Genomic DNA, 16969 nt, shown 5'->3' with positions numbered 1-16969 from the left:
ACAATTTCTAATTTAAACACTGTGACAGCAACAGAATGAGGAATGTCTCACTAATATGCTGATACAATTAACTATATCCTTCAGCTCCTAGTGTGTCTGAATGCTGTACCTACCCCACCACCGCTCGTGTATTTCCCTAAGTTGTCAGCAAAGAAGCACTGTTAGGAAATATAAACAAGGGTCTTCGTGTAAACTGGCAATTAGGCCAGGAAATCGTTCAAATGGGAACGTTTTTGCGATTGCTGTGAACAAAAAAGCACATATGAATCAAAAAGGTCCCTATAGTTAAATATTTAATTATTATGTGCAGGGCGTTATATTGTTCCCTTTTATCCATTTCTGAAGTAATCTTCATATAACAACCCATACAAGATATATTACACTGTATGCTGTAATTCAAAGCTTCTCAGTATTGTTTAATGAGTGATCAAGTGAGTCAAACACTTTAGTGCATGCACATTGTCTTCAAAGAAGTCACAACCAAATAGTTTAGCTATTGTAACCCTAATTCCTCTCCTGCGCAGCGTAGAGTTGATTACATTAGTAAACATGCCTTTCTCGGTAGCATGTCAAAAGTGGCATTTCTTTGAGAGAGATTACGTTTTTCGTTTGCTTTCAGAGTGTAGTACTGTAACAGTGGAAGGCATGATGAAGTTTTGGTAGGAAAGTTAATGTGCAGCAAGGGCTCGTGACGTTCACTTCTCCTTGTTTATATCCTGCAAGGTTTTCTTGCTTACACTGCATTACTCTTGAGACAAATCACTCCTAGAGAACCTATGAAGGATATGAAATCAGGGACCCTTAATAGATTTTAAAAGGTTATGTGACTTCAAGTGATCTCTCCCCTCAAATTAGTGCAAAATATAAATAGATATATATAGTTGTCTGCCCTGGTGTTGGTGTTCTAGAGCTGATCCTAGAGTCTGGGATGCTATATGGATGGCTTGTTCTCCTCCTAGGATATGGGGATTAACAGTGTTGCCTAGCTCGAAAATCCTACTAGTTCAGTCTTGCTTTTTTGTTGTCCCTTCGATCAGTTCTCCGCGGTTTGTTTTACCTCGCTCGATGATCCTCTTTCCTTGGTTTTTCCCATGTTTCCCTTTCCCATTTTCACAGGAAATGCCTGCGTAGGAATTTCACGCACAGGGGTTTCACGAAACTCTTATGCAGGGCGAAATTCTGCAAAATGTTATGGTTTTGCAACCCAAAATCAAGTATAAGATGGCTTATCATCTTTCCAAAAAATGTTATGGATCCACTAACATCCAAATAATGGTCAAACATGGTGATTCCACAGAAATTAATTGATTTGGATGAACTGATTGAAGGGTCGTGTTTTTTAGGTCTCGCCTGAGACACCGCATGCTGTCTCCTCGAGACATTTCGTAAGTGGCTTTTAAAAGTGCCACCAGAGGCTTTTGGTGGCCTAAAGCTTGAGTGCACTTGAGCGTGCACGCCCGCAGCCGCCATCTGCCTTTCTGTCATGGCTCATTAAGCCTCCTCCACCCCCTTGCTGTCTGCTCTCACTATTACCACCCTTCTCCCCCCTCCCTTCTCCCCCTCCCTCCTCGTTAGCTATAACATTACACCATTAAGCAGTCTTAGATCTTTTTCACTATACAGTAACTTGTTTACTTTCGCTGTAAAACCCAACTACACACACTCTTCTGTCCGACTTCATTTCAAGAATCTCTGCTGTTTCTACCCCACGCCTCTATTTCCTTCCCTTGTGCCATCCTTTCGCTGTCTCCATTCTCGCCTACTTCTTTCTATAATTCCAGTTCAAATCCCCCAACTTTTACTTGTTTCTCTGTATGGCTTTTATCTCTCCCACCGTCCACAGCTCCTCCTCTTTCCTCCCCCTTTCTCATTCATCTCCTTTTTCGTCTTCACATCTCATAGATCCTTTCTTCTCTCTTCTGTCATAGCTCCCATCTCTTTCACCCTCCTCCGTCTTCATTTCTCTATACTCCCTTTTCATTTTTAACTCCTGTCTCACATGTTATTCTCTCTTATTGTTTCTTTCCTCTCTCCGCGTTTTTCTTCTTCTACCCAACTCTTGTCTCGCGAACTCCTACAACCTTGTGTAATATCCTTGTGCACAGAAGTGATCGGGTCTCTCCTGTGTTAGAGTGGGTTTTCCGTAGAAATTGACTGAAAGCCCAGTGTTGTTCGCAATCACGTGTCAGACTTCAGTGCCTGGAGGTGTTTCATATGTAGGTGCTATTGCTATGTATTCAGACGCTGGTTTATTTCTGCAGTGTTTCATTTATAAAGCGTTAAATGTAGAGGCCGACTCATTTTCTCAGGAGCTGGGGAATTCCCAGTTCAACTAAACTGCGTCCTTTCTAGTGGCTATAATATACTCACTATCCGATTTGACCGCCACCTCTTTTGGACAGTTAGGGGCTGTATGTACAATCTGTCACAATGGCCTTTGGAATTATGTGGCAAAGGACGACCCAAATAAACCTTAAGGCTAACTCAATCAATTAGCAGACTGCTGCAGCATATTGTGACAGCATACAGTTGCTATTTTGTCATTTTATTAAAGGTGCAGATTATACAGTGGTTTATAGACTATGAGGCAAATGCAGTAAATTCCCAACTATACGGAAAACATCACAGATTCAACAACGCATAATTCCAGTGGCCCTGACTATAGCACAACTTGCAGGAATTGGTAGATTTGATAGCAGGAGGAATATGGATGCTCTGCACACAAAAGAAAGTACCTCTTATATCCTATTAAATAAAATAACACATTTATGAGAGACATAACATGCTCAAAAACTTTTATTATTGGGTATCATTTCTCCCGCCCACTTTCTTTTTATCTTCAATCATCTCTCGCTTTCCCTTGCTTTCGGTCCCTATGCCCCTCTACCTCCCGCTTCAATGCTTCTCCTCCCGTCTTTCTTACTCCTATAGATTCGGTTGTCAGCACTCTTGCAACAAGTTCTTTCTTTCTGCCTCCCTTCCCTCTATACGCTATCACGTCATTCTCCAAGCCCCCTGGGTGCCGGGGGCATTCTGGCCCGTGTCTCAGGCTTTTCGCATCTTAATTGTGGAAGTAGAGGCAGGCACCGAGCAGCCTCTAAACCGGAGCACCCAGAGGGGACTGGAGAATGATGTTCCAGGGGGAGCTTGGATGCAGGAGGTATAATCCACAGCTTCTGGGCTTGGCTCTCGTTAGGCTCGAGGATTCTAAGGGGAACTCAGGCATAGTCATGGGGGGCATTTGACTGGAAATATGCTCAAGCCGTCATTGACTCCCTCATCACTACCCCCGAGAGAGGGGAAGGCCTTGGTTGAGAGCTGGAATCTGGGAAGTGCAGAATACACGCGGATCAGCTTCGGTAGTGGTTAAATCTGGGTGACGAATTCACAAGTGTTTTGTCCATAAAGATACGATAAAATTATTCAGAAATGGATACTTACCTGGTGTACATCTATTTACACCTACACAATTGTATGCTAAGTATTTGTCCAATCACATAGAAGTAACTTTACGCCAGGGGTAGGAAGTTGGCTTTCCAAGGTGTGGTTAGCCTTCTGACTTGGCGCACACCAAAAATAGTGATTTTGCAAAATTCACAAAGTCTCTCTGACCCTTCTCACCCTGGAAATGGTTAGAAATTTGCTCCTCCAAAGGACAGGAGTAAATCTCTTTCCAGGGAGGAAAGGAGGGCAAAACACTCCTATACTTGGTGGGCATGTAGGTACAGGACCCCCATTCTTTGGGAAAAATATGCTACCCCTTGGAGAAGAAAAAATTTGCAATTGCTCATAAGGTGGTGGCTTCCACCAAAGTGGGGTTGCATTGTACACACAGTTCCAGAGTGTAGGTAACGCAACATCAGAAAAAGTTATATTAGATTGCGATTCCCAGTAATGTGCTGAAAAGCTGTGACACAGGTATCCAGACATTAGAGTGAGAATGTCTGTAAATTCCAAAAAGTACGAAAGTAGATTCAAATGAGAGAGGCAATCTCAAAACTTACCTTTGACCTCTTTTTAATTGGGCCCGGGAGGCCCTATTAACAATCATTGGCATACCCAATAGGTCTCGCTTTTGGGACCTTACAAGTATTTAGTTATGCAGCACAATATCCTTGATGCAGCAACAGCAACTGTTGCATGGCTTAACACTTATAAGGTCCCAAAAGCGAGACCTATTGGCTATGCCAATGCTTGTTTTATTTTGCTAAAAGTGAGTGAAAAGTTAGTGAGAGGCTTCAGTCGAGGGCAGCACCAGAGCTATGGAAAGTTAAAGGACGTCATTCAAAATGTAATTGATGTTCTTCTGCAACGTAGAACTGTGGCACCATAGCAAGGACATTTCTGTGCTGTGTGCTTTTTTAGTGCCGTAAAAGACTCGTCACTCGTCCGTATGTTCAACGCGTCCCTGGACACTGACCGCGTGTGGCGAGCGTCCTTTTTGACACAGTAAGTTTGTTAAACCCGCGTTTATCTGCCTTGTGTTCACCATATTACCATATTTTAAAAACGTGTCTTTCTACTGGGATTGATAAAAGTATATGAACTGAATAAAGAAAATACTTATTATTTTGTATACATTTCCTTTAGTTCTAAACGAGCACATCTATGCAGCATAACATACATTACAATATTCCATTAGGCCTCTCTTTATAAACAAGTATTTGCTTTTAATTTAATAAAGCTATCGCTCAGGCGTGGGTTGTTTTACCAGAGGAAAGGGGAGTGTAGCTCACCTTCAGTCACAAAGCCAATAGCCGTTTGGAGGGCGCCATCTACTGTAAATTTTACATATCGCAATCTGCGATGGAATCTTAATTTCGGATATATAGCCTAACTGGTAAAGTAACCAACGACAGTCGGCTAGCTAGGATATATATACCACCTAGAAGTTATAGCTTAACGAACAGCTGAAGTGAGATAATTTTCTTGGTTTGCTGCAAACAAGAACATTTCTCCCTACTGCCGCAATTTTCTGCAGAGTCGGACTGGGCCTAAATTAGACCCTGGTACAAAAATAAAATAGTCCAATTAGCGCATTAGATAGCTAAAAAATGGCCGATGTTTGAAAATCAGGGTAATTTTGAACTTGTAATGCAACGCTGTGTAAGTGTTTTGCGAGGTATTGAAGATTACATGGATTTGAGCTTGTTGTAGTCCCTGTTTGTTCATGGAAATCAATAGCAAAAACCGGCCCAGCAGACCATAAACAGGTCCACAAACAGTTAACACGCATTTACAATGCAATAGGTCTCGCAATGACATTGTTTTGAGCTATTGGCATTGAAAATGTTATTGTTTTTTTTTCTCCCTTTGTGAAGCATTAATCAAGTAGTGGCGTTGTAAATGACGTCTTTTACCCCCTGTTGACCCCCGCAACAGACATACATAGAAACCGCACTACAAATGGCCACACGTGCATGTACACGCTGAGAAACACACACACCCCGTGAGACAGACACATTAATACATAGAGGCACACCGGTGCACCGAAGCACGTGATCACACACGCAGTCACACTGAGTCACAGGCACACTGAAGCTTTGGGTCTGGCAGACTAGCCGACACACCAGACACTGTCACACTGAGTAGAGGCGCACAGGTGCACCCAATTAAAAGGTGCGCCTATCTGTGATCTGGGCGCAGGGGTTACTATTAACAAATTTAATGGTACTCAGTTTACCAACTTTGCGAAAGCTGGAAGGCTTAGACAAAGTTGCTAAGTTTTGACCTTGTGGCTTGCAGAAAGTTGCACACCTCCACAGTTAAATCCGTGAGCTATTCCGACAGCTTAACAGGGGACCATGAATTTGCCAAGGAAGAAAATTAGAACGTAAAACTGTGCATGAGTAGGTCTATATACTGTGGTTCACAGCAGTCATGATTCATTGACATTGACTGTACTACCCATGGAAATGTTTATAGGAGCAAACTTTGATGTGATGAAGTTTGTATGTTTTGAATTGAGCAGTGCTGATCAGACTACACTTGCATTTAGAGGCTGTAATCTGCACGGTGTTTAGTTAAAAGTACCTTGAGGAAAATCCAGCAGTCAATAGCAATTTACCACGTTCATTTTTTTTTCCAGATGGGAAACATTTACTTCGTTTTTTTAAGAGCCTTCAAAATGTTCTAAATATATACCAAAGTAAACGGAACCAGAGTTTCCATATTAAAAATAAATACTGGTGTGTTTTAGTTAATTTGTAAACATGCACCAGAGCGGGTAAGGAGCACCTATGAAACAGGGCATCACCTCTCCAAACTTTTTACGTTTTTAAGATGTGTTTAAATAGCTAAAAATATCGCCATTCCGCCATGTCTAAGAGGTGTAAATAACATGTGACTATTTCTCAAGTTATGGTATTCAATTTACTCAATGTTATTCTTTTTTGTATTTTTCCTGTGTAGCATATTATTTAAACGGAGTCGACTCAGGTGCTTTAAATGAGCCACGGTTGAGAGCTCTGAAGTTGAGAATGAAGGCAGCGCAAGTTTTTCACAGCGCCAATCAGTGGGTCAAAAAGGTATTCGGAAGACATGGTCACCCACTCCTTGGCTTTTCATGTATGTACATGCAACAATAGAAAGCTCTGAGAGGCACTAAAATACGGTTGGGTTGCACACCATGGAAATCACATAAATGTAGTTTGTGTTTCTAAGCCATGCCCTTACACGCATGGGCTACGCACCATTTAGAGACCCCATCACACAATTTTTTTCATCCCTATTAAAGCCCTGATCATATGTAATACAAGGTTAAAAAGCGCCACAGTTTAAAGTGAACCCTCATGCTTTCTCGATAAAGAGGAAAGTTTTCACAAAGTGAATGTAATAGAAGAGGGTGCTCGACATTAAACCACTGATAGGAGTAAAAATGAAAAGACTTACTTCTGGGCTGGAAACCAACGAGAGAAAACAACAGTCAGGCCAGAGGTGAAACACCCGCTTCAGATCACAGCACCGTCTCCCTAAAAAGCGCACATGAGAATGCAGTCACACAACCACGGGGCTCACTGCCCCGTTCAAATTACAAAACCAGGGAAGGGTGATTGTGCGGAGGGCCCTAGAGCAAAAAATCATCTGTTGCTAACTCTGCAAGGCTGCGGATCGCTGCTGTACACAGCGAAGTAGGTGTCCGCCCTCTGCCTGCCCCTACATAATGACAAGCGCTCGCCATTGGGAGAAGGCAGCGCTGTTTATATTTGCATCGTGCTTTCACTTTAAGTGAAAGCGAAAGCGCGATGCAAAAATAAACACGCGGCACCCTGCCTCCTTTTGGGAGGCCCATTAGGACTGGATCTCAGAGGCATGTTTACATAACACACCTCTGAGATAAGAAATTGCTTCACGACAGCCGTGAAGCGGGAGACCCAGTCCGGATGGGCCGTACCAAACGGACAAAGGGTGGTAACACAGAAGCCTCATTTTCAATGGGAAGCCACCGTTTACCATAAATGGTGACGCTACCCAAAGAAAATGAGGGGCGGGGCATCAAGCCCCCTTCTGAAATATACTCACCCACAATATGTCTCGCAGACGCGAGCAGTGCATGCGCGCTGCAACACAGGTCTGCGAGACCTAAAAACGGGCCCACACACAGAACTGCCCTATCGGGCCAATCAGACTCTGCAACTCTGTGTTCAATAAGCAAGGTTCCACCTCCGAATTCGCTTCTGAAATGCTTGAATTTCCACCACGGAGTTTTGATTACAGCACACAATCTGACACAGCATTCTAACATTTAATGTTATTGCCAAAGCGATGTAGAAATCGAGTGTTAGTATTCAGTTCCTTGGTCAACCTTTTTGTGATGACTGTAGTGATTTGTGCGCTGAAGTGAACACTTGAAAACAGATTGCTTATATGCAAATGCTTTGTTTACCTACCTGTAAAATCATTACTCTTATTCTTTATTCACATCCCAGTTCTCACATCAAGAGGTGTGTGTCCACACCCTGCACCAGCGCCTACCTAAAAGAAAAAAAACCTTCTCACCCAGCAAGTGTTCCCAGTATAAAGGAAGGTCCAAGGATCCTGATCCCGGATGGTGTTTACCCAATTTGGTGTAATTAGGTGGAGGAGATTAGCTCGAGTCACTGGACCTTACCAGCCTCATTTTTTTAGCAGTGATGAAAGAGATGAGTATGTACTCATCCTTAATTTACATATGGTTTTCTATGGTCAAGAAAGAGTCCCAGTTGGTTTGTGTTGATTTAGAAGATTTTGTTATTCTTTTTCTATTCTTTTCTAGAACAACCTTTTCGGGCTCATCCTAATTTTTCCAGAGTGTTATTAGGTTACATTGTAATTGATGCGGCAGCCGACACGTGTTTCACCCTAAGTGGTCAACAGGACCAGGGCTTTCTCAAGGCTGCAACAGATAGTATACCCCAGCGTTAGTCAATGTTATTTAGGAACCAGTTAAAGATACCACCGAATGCACAGTGTGGGAAATTCAAGAGTAGAGACTATAAAAATATTTAAAAGTGCAGTTTCTTTAAACCCGAGAGCTGGTGACCAAAGTAAAAGTGAGAAAAAATTGGGAATCTAATTAGGAAAGTAAGAAGCGTGTGTTTCAGTGTTGGCAAAAGACAGTTATGAGGTAGAAAAAGTTTGACATTTAGAGGTTTCTGCATGCAATTAGTCCAGTTGATAGTGCATGTGAGATGTTACTCTGGTGATCATCCGATATGCTTGTTAGGGTAAAAGTGTGTTATTAATCGGCGATAGATTATGAATGAAGGCCATAACTTTATAGGGTCAGGCTGTGCCGTTAGCATATGAAAAAATTATCTATAGGGAATGTAAAAATGTTTGTGCTACATGGAAATACATCCAGATAGATACCTTTACGATAAGTAAGCTGACAATGATAGTTTGCTTTAAACAGTATTGAACAATAGGTCAGTCATCAAGCAGTAATAGTAGGTGCAGACATCTGAAAAATGGTGAGACGGGAAAGGGGAACAAGACACAGAGAAAAAAGAAGAAAAGAGCATTCAGTTTGTATGTAATCTCCAGAGAAACATCAAATCTATACTAAGTTTGTGTCTGGATATACCTCTCTTCTGTAGTTATACCAGACATTAACAGCAGAAGCGCTAGGCTGATATTTGTCATACAAGCAATGCAAAGAGTGGCATGTAGCTGTTTTTATAAAGCCGTCTAAATGACTGTGCGTACACTTGTATATTAAAAACAAAAGAAGGCTGCATTAGATCATAGAGGCAGAGACTTCATTTTTAAGGGCTTCCCTAGAGACCCTTGGTCCGAGTAAGTACTGCGTCGGTACTGGCCCAGAGCATAAAACATGTTCACTCTATGGGTCCACATGTTCCTTGGGAAACATCTGGATCCAATGTCAATACTATTTTGCATAAAAATAGTTTGGTTATTGAAAAAAGAGAAATTCGGACCTAGAATATAGTCTGTTAGTTACAGGTTTAGCTCGAACAAGGGAAGTGGGGTACAAAGGTCCTCTATATGAAATGCAGTATTGGCTCTGTGTTTGGAGTGCAGGACAGACCGTAGACTCGGAAGTCGAGACACGTCAAGGATCTCGAAAAAACGATGCGTAATTACTAGCATGTCTAATAAAATAAAAAATGCCCAGGATTTAAGAGGACGTGTTCATTAAAATTGAGGATGCAGTTCGGTTTGGTTTCGAGCACAGGACTATTCGCAGACTCGAAAAAAGGAAATACATAGGACAAGATTAATAGAATACGGGTCAGCGAGGGAAAGAACTTAAGTCCATTGACTTTCTTCTGCTAGGCGGTAGGAGGATGGTCCTAGGGAAGTCCCTCGTACTGGCAGCGCTGTAATGTAGCGGTGTTGTGCGGGGGTGCCACCTTTAAATAGTAAAGGGGCTTGACTCATCTTGGTGAGGCAGTTCTGGGTATTGGTCACCATCTTACCATGTTAAAACTATAATAAGGTAGACTAAGTGCACGTTTTTAATGTTTTAACACGCACCAATCAGACAAATATTTCTACACACCGTCGTATAGAGGTAGTCATAGGTGTTATTTGCGTATTTATATAATACGATAATATCGAATATCAAATACGGCTCTGCGGTAAAGAGTAGATTCAGTACATATCAGTATGGGTGCCTGGGCTCCGTTTAGATTTTGGTTGAGATCCTGGAATAACTGACATGGGTTAGGAGATAGTACAATCTAAAGTCGGTAAAAAGATTTGATGACTAGCATTGGTGTTAGCAAGCATAGATGATTGGCAGGACGAGCCTGTTTAATTGAGTGAGCTAAAGCGTAGGGCTGATCTCTTACTTGTTTAATGTGTCTCGGTTCGGAGGCCATCTTTGTTGTACTGGTGGCAAGGAAATGCCGACCAAGAAATTTAAGAAGAAAAGAGCGGTGATGCCTCATACATTATAAGGGGATTAACTGAGGAAGAAAAAGAAAGATTCAAAAAAGTTGTGATAAAACATAATCATAAAGATAAGGTAACAGGCTCTAATGATACATTGAAGGTGGAGTTAAGACAATTGACAAGAGCATGAGATACAAGCGAGATCCTTCTACATAGTAGTACATCGTTTGTGCATATTCATGAGCTAATTCTAGGCTGTGCATTTAGAACCAGAAAAATGTTTTGTGGACCAGGAGCTCAAACAGGTGTAACCGAGGCTGCATATTCAATTGCATTTGGGAAATGGCAATTTATCAGCACAGCAGTGGTAGCGAAACAGTCTACAAACGAGATGTCGGGTGGATGACAGACTCTCATATGGTTACCGAGTGATTGTCTTAGAGCCAGTGGTACCACTCATTGTCCTTATTCAGACCTTTAGCCACAGTTTCAAAGCTGATGATTAAGGCACTTTCCTGTTGACGTAATCTGTGTTCAAGATTGCCTCCTCTCGCATGTTGTTTTAATTTTTTGAGGGCACAAAAAGTAAAGGTGCGGTGATGTGGATGATTTTTCTCAAAATGTTCAACTAATGGCTGCCATTCGTCATTCTTGTGGATGTTCCGGTAGTGCTCCTAGATCCAAATTTTTCATGGACGGGTTGTGCTACCTATGTAGTGTTGTTGACAATGACAGGAAATTAAGTAGATGACATTTGTGCTCTCACAATTGATGAAATCTCTGATTTAAAAGGAGTGATTATTTACATTTACATCCTTAGTTTTGGACCTTCCTAATTTGCTAATCAAGCAGTTGGAGCAGGTGTAGAAGCCATTTGGTCGATGCAAAAAGGATTTTGGATCTTTTTAGTTTTGAAAAAAGGAGGGGCATATTCCTTCTCGAGATTTTTGCTTCATGTGAAGCTAATTTGTGGTGAGTCATTGAGGGCATCTGATATGGTTGGATTTTTTATCAAAATATTCCAATGTTTTTTGAGAGTCTTACATACATGCTGCTGTCCGTTATTATATAGGGTCAAAACCGGATAAATGGTTTATGGTCTTTGGGATGGCTTTTTTGTAGAAGAGAGTTGCAATCTGTTTGAGTAAAGAAATGTTGTTTTTTCTTAAGTTGTCTTCAATCGTATTCTCTTTCACTCAGTCATTCAGTAATCTCCATAGATTTTTTTGTTGTATTCCTCATGTGAGCTGCAGTTGATGCATGCTCGATGGTATTCTCCTGATGGGATATTGGCAATTGTATGATGAGGATGGCTGCTAGAGGCATAAAGAATGGAATTTGCAGCTGTGGTTTTTCTATGGATTTTGGTTTGTAGTGTGTGGTGTTCGATGTAGAGAGTAAGGTCCAGAAATTCAATTTCTTTCTTTGAAGCAGTATAGGTTATTTCTATACCCCACTTGTTTGGGGTTAGAGTGTGGATAAAGTGTTTTAAAAGGGCTTCCGATCCTTGTCATATGAGTAATATATCATTGATATATCTGCCCCAGAAAAATATGTTACTGGAGAGGCTGTCTGTGTGATCATTCCATATCCATTGTCGTTCTACTTCCCCCATCAGTAGGCACACATAAGGAGGGGCAAATTTAACCCCCATCGCTGTCCCCTGGAGTTGTACGTAAAATTCACCATTGAAAAGGAAGTAGTTGTTGTGTAGGCAAAATTCCAACATATCAAGAATCATCCTGTTTCTGGCCGAATAATGTACTGATTTCATTTGAAGAAATGTTCTGATCGCTGCTAATTAATCAGGATGTTTAATTGATGTATAGAGGTTGACCACATCTATGGTTGTCAGCAATAATGGGTCTGCCTTTAGGCGGTATGCCTGGTTTATGGACATTTGGTAGCGAGTAGAGGGTAGGTGTGACCGGGTTTTCTATGAAGAGTAGCTGTTTCTCTTCCGGTGTAAGTAGTTCATTGTCCTGCCAGGTATTCAGCAGCTGGCAAAGTTTCTCCTGTATCCTGTATCTCCTTAGTTTGATTATAGTTGAGTTTCTTATAGCAAGCGGCATCGCCCAGTTGACTTAGAGATAATCTAAGGTGTGTAGAAGAACTACATTTCCTCCTTTGTCCGCTTTCTTAATGATCAAATTTGGGTAATTCTCCCGCTCTATCAGTGACTTTTTTCATTTTTGGTTTTGTTTGAAGGTACATACTTTTGTTTTGACAGATATTTTCGATATTCGATATCCAGATCTTTACTTACGGCTGAGAAGAATATATCGATTGAGTTGCCTGGTGGTAGGGCAGGTGTAAAGTTCGATTTCTTCTTTAGAGGTGTAGGTCTGGAATGGAAGATGTCTATTCCAACGTCTACGGCAGTTGTGGTCAATGATTCTAGTCCTTCTAGAGTGCCCTCTGTTGACAAGTTAGTAAGTAGATTGATGGTTTCTAGATCTTGTGCAGAGAGGTCACTTGTTTGTAGTGAGTTTTCACTTGGTGCTGTTTGTGGTATTTTGTCACAGAAGAAAGAATGCAATTTCAGTTTTCTTGTAAATTTGAATAAGTCAACTTTGGTCTGTACTAGGTCCCAGCATGTTGTTGTACAAAAGGACAGCCCTTTATTCAAGATTTGATGATGGGTCCCATTTAGTGTTGTGTTTGAAAGATTGATCACAAGATCATTAGGAGCTAGTTTGGTATACAAGGTTGTGTCTTGGTCAGTTTTTTGCTCCTGGCTCTTGTTTGTACTCCCATGGTACCTTGTTTTGGTGTGTTTGTGTTTGGAAGTCTGGCCCGATTGTCTTGGGCATTGCCCAGGTGATGTCTTCGTACTTCCTCATGCAAATTTACCTTCGTTCTAGAGCTGTTCATGACCTCTGGTTTCAGATATCTGCACCTACTATTACTGCTTGATGACTGACCTATTATTGAATACTGTTTAAAGGAAACTATAATTGTCTGCTTACTTATCGAAAAGTTATCTACCAGGATGTGTTTCCATGTAGCACAATTTTTTAAAAATTCCCTATAGATCATTTTTTCATATACTAACGGCACAGCCTAACACTATAAAGTATTGGCCTTCATTTATAATCTATCGCCTATTAATAACACACTTGTACCCTAACAAGCAAATTGGATGATCACCAGTGTAACATCTCACATGCACTATCAACTGGACTGATTGTATGCAGAGACCTCTAAGCGTAGACATTTTTCTACCTCATAACTGCCTTTTGCCAGCACTGAAACACACGCTTCTTACTTTCCTAATGAGATTCCCAATTTTTTCTCACTTTTACTTTGGTCACCAGTTCTCGGGTTTTTAAAAACTGCACTTTAAAATATTTTTATAGTTTCTAATCTTAAATTTCCGACACTGTGCACTCAGTGTTATCTTTAACTGTTTTATCAAATTACATTGACTAATGCTGTTGAATACTATCTATTGCAGCCTTGAGAAAGCCCTGGTCCTATTGACCACTTAGGGAGAAACACGTGTCGGCTGCTGCATCACTTACAAAGTAACCTAATAACACTCTGGAAAAATGAGGATGAAACCAAAAAGATTGTTCTAGAAAAGAATAGAAAAATAATAAAAAAGAATAACAAAATCTTCTAAATCAACACAAACCAACTGGGACTCTTTCTTGACTATAGGAAACATATGAAAATTAAGGAGGAGTACATGCTCATCTCTTTCCATGTCCCCCTACAAGTGTGCCTTCTGTCCCTAGAATTCGCATGAAGTTATCAAAGCAGCCCAATGCACCGTCATCGAAGCTGGGTACACAGTGAGGTGTGAAGGGTGGTTGTAAAGGCCCGGGAAGTGAAAATAAAGAAGTGATAAGATCACTAACTGGCATGTTATCAAAGCATTGCCACCAGAATCCTTACATCATGAAGACTATCTGAACTGTAAGACAGGCACCAATCACCCACTAAAGTAGTGAGCCAGAGAGAGCAATGTCTTAGCACCAGCAAGAAATGACCAAATGCAGAGTAACAAAAGAGTGCCAGCGCCAAAGCAAGAGAACAAACTCTAAAACCCCCAAAAGGCAGAAGACGTAATTAGTGTATTCAGAGGAGCTAATCTCCACAAGACAACAGGCAAGCTACAAAAGCCAGAGGCAATCACCAAGACATGGAGCCCAAAGCCGGGCATGCAGGGAAGCAAAGTCAGATGGAGCCATATGAGAGAAGCAGAAAGAGCCCCAGTAGAATGAATGAATGAATAATCATTTTATATAGCGCAAACAAATACCCAAAGATCTCAAGGCGCTAGAGCAGTTCAACTATCTGACAGGAGCAAAGGATCCCCATAAGGTCAGTTTACAAAGCAAAAAGCCAAGTCTTCAAGGCCTTACGAAAAGGAAGATGTAACTCTAAACAAGAAATAAATAGAGGAGCAGCTGCTACCGAAAAAGCTCTTCCTCCTCATTTCACCCTCCTATACCTAGGGACAACTAGCCAATTTTTATTAGCCGAGCGTAGTTGTCTAGTGAGGACATATCATTGGAAGAGATGCCTGATTTCCTCCAGTCCTGAGTTATGTAGTGCCTTATGGACACTACATAAGGCTTTGAACAGAGATCATTTCTCTGCTGGAAGCCAGTGTAGTTTCTTGATGGCAGCCAAAATTGAAAGCTGTTTTGGAACATCTAAAACAAGTCTTGCTGTCGCATTCTGAACAAGTTGTAGCTTATTGATGGAGGCCCTATTTATGTCCAGATAAAGGGCATTACAATAATCCATCTTAGATAGAATCAGTGCTACAGCGGCTTGTTTCTGTGCGGCAAAAGAGAGGGAAGGGACTATCTTCCTGAGGGTCCTTATGACCCAAAAGCAAGATGAAACAATCTTATTTACCTGGAGATTGAAGAATAAATTGATGTCAACTATGACACCAAGGTTCTTTGCCAAGTCAACAGGACAAGGACATGATCCCAGCGTTTCTGGCCACCATGAATGGGTCCATATGGGGTGATGGTTAACCAAAACCAAAACCTTCGTTTTGCCCCATTTAATTGAAGGTAGTTGTTTTTCATCCAGGATGCCACCAACTTCATGCAGTTGTTAAATTGGCGGCTGATACCTCTATGTCCTCTGTGATAGACACAATTAATTGCATGTTATCTGCATGAGATATTAACTCCATCCCGAAAGATCTGATCAGTTTTGCATCATGGGTGGCAGTCTTCACTAATTGAGTATAACCACAACTTAACATGGTAACGTTAAAGGTTTGCGAAATCTTGCAGGAGGCATTATCCAGATGATAATTATAATCTCCTAAAAAAGTGTTATATTTTCATATTCCTAACCAGTAATTTTTCCCTGGTATTTATTTTCGACTTCTAGCATTGGAACTGTCCTTTATCTTTCCTTCTCCCGCTCACCCCTCCTCCTCTCCCCTATTGGTACAACCCCTCTGTTGGCCGAGAGGCTACCTTAGAATGTTGGTGACAGATCTGTATTGATGACAGAGCAGCTGTTGGCTCTGGAACTGTGGAAGTAGAAACAAAGAGTTCACTTACCTGTACCTGGTGTCTTCTACTCCATAACAGTTATGTTTTCCAAGGTAAGACTCTATAAGATTGCCAAATTCCATATTAAAGGAGGATCTAGGTCCCGGAGGTCGAAAAGACAGGATTCCCACAATGATTCTGTAGAAGCCATTTTTAATATGAAAAATAAAGCTTCACAAGAGTCTGAGGCAATGGTTAATGAGTCTATATGACAATAATATGAATCCTTATGAATAATAGCTAGCCCATCTCCACATTTGCCTATTCTATTCAGTCAGGAGAGGGTATAATCCTGTGGATCAGCATCAACCAGATCAGGTCCTGATTATTCCTTAGCTCAAATTTCTGTAATGAACACCCAATCTGGCTTTTGTTGGGAGATAAAATAAGAAAGTTCGATTTGGATTTTAATTAGAGATCTAGCATTGAACAAAAATCCAGTGAAGGTAATCCCACATGGGCCATGAGAAATGGGTCGGGTGATAATGGCAGCCAGGGCAGATAATAATACCATCATTCAAGAGTGTTTCAAAATTTATAGGGAGCTTACACTCAATAGTCCCCTTCTGCCGCAACGCTAGAAGTTGTTCTATTAAATAGCTACCTGACTGATGGTTTCCTTGGGGGTGAGAACCAGTGATTTTGGTGCTTGGCGGGGTCTAGGTGCGGACGGGCTTGCCTTTGGTGCACCTGCAGCGCATCCGCTGCATGTCCAGCACATTGAGTGGAATTTATGGGCAGTACCCTATTAAACACTAGGCTGCTAAACCAGCCGGAAGTGCACCCCATGAATCAAATGAGTTCCGCTTCCCTCCGCTCAATCAGCATGAAAACTCAGAAAAATGGCAAGCTCTATTCAGGCACTAAAGCAGCAGAGAATTTAATTGAAGGGCTAAGAACTAAGGGCAAAGTAAGCAGCAAAGTATTTATCTAAAAATAGCAACACGTTAAAAGCAAAGCATCCTACTATCAGCCTTAACCGTAGAACAGCCACACCTCAGTATAGAGGTTGAACCAACACTGAAGCCGACACGAAGAAGGAGCTCGGGAGCAGGGGTTTCTCAAAAAGGGAAAGTGAGGCAGCGCAATAAAAAGATCAA

This window comes from Triturus cristatus, chromosome 6 (genome assembly GCF_964204655.1).
Source record: "Triturus cristatus chromosome 6, aTriCri1.1, whole genome shotgun sequence".
Classification (NCBI taxonomy): Eukaryota; Metazoa; Chordata; class Amphibia; order Caudata; family Salamandridae; genus Triturus; species Triturus cristatus.
Note: the sequence above shows the minus strand (reverse complement) of the source record.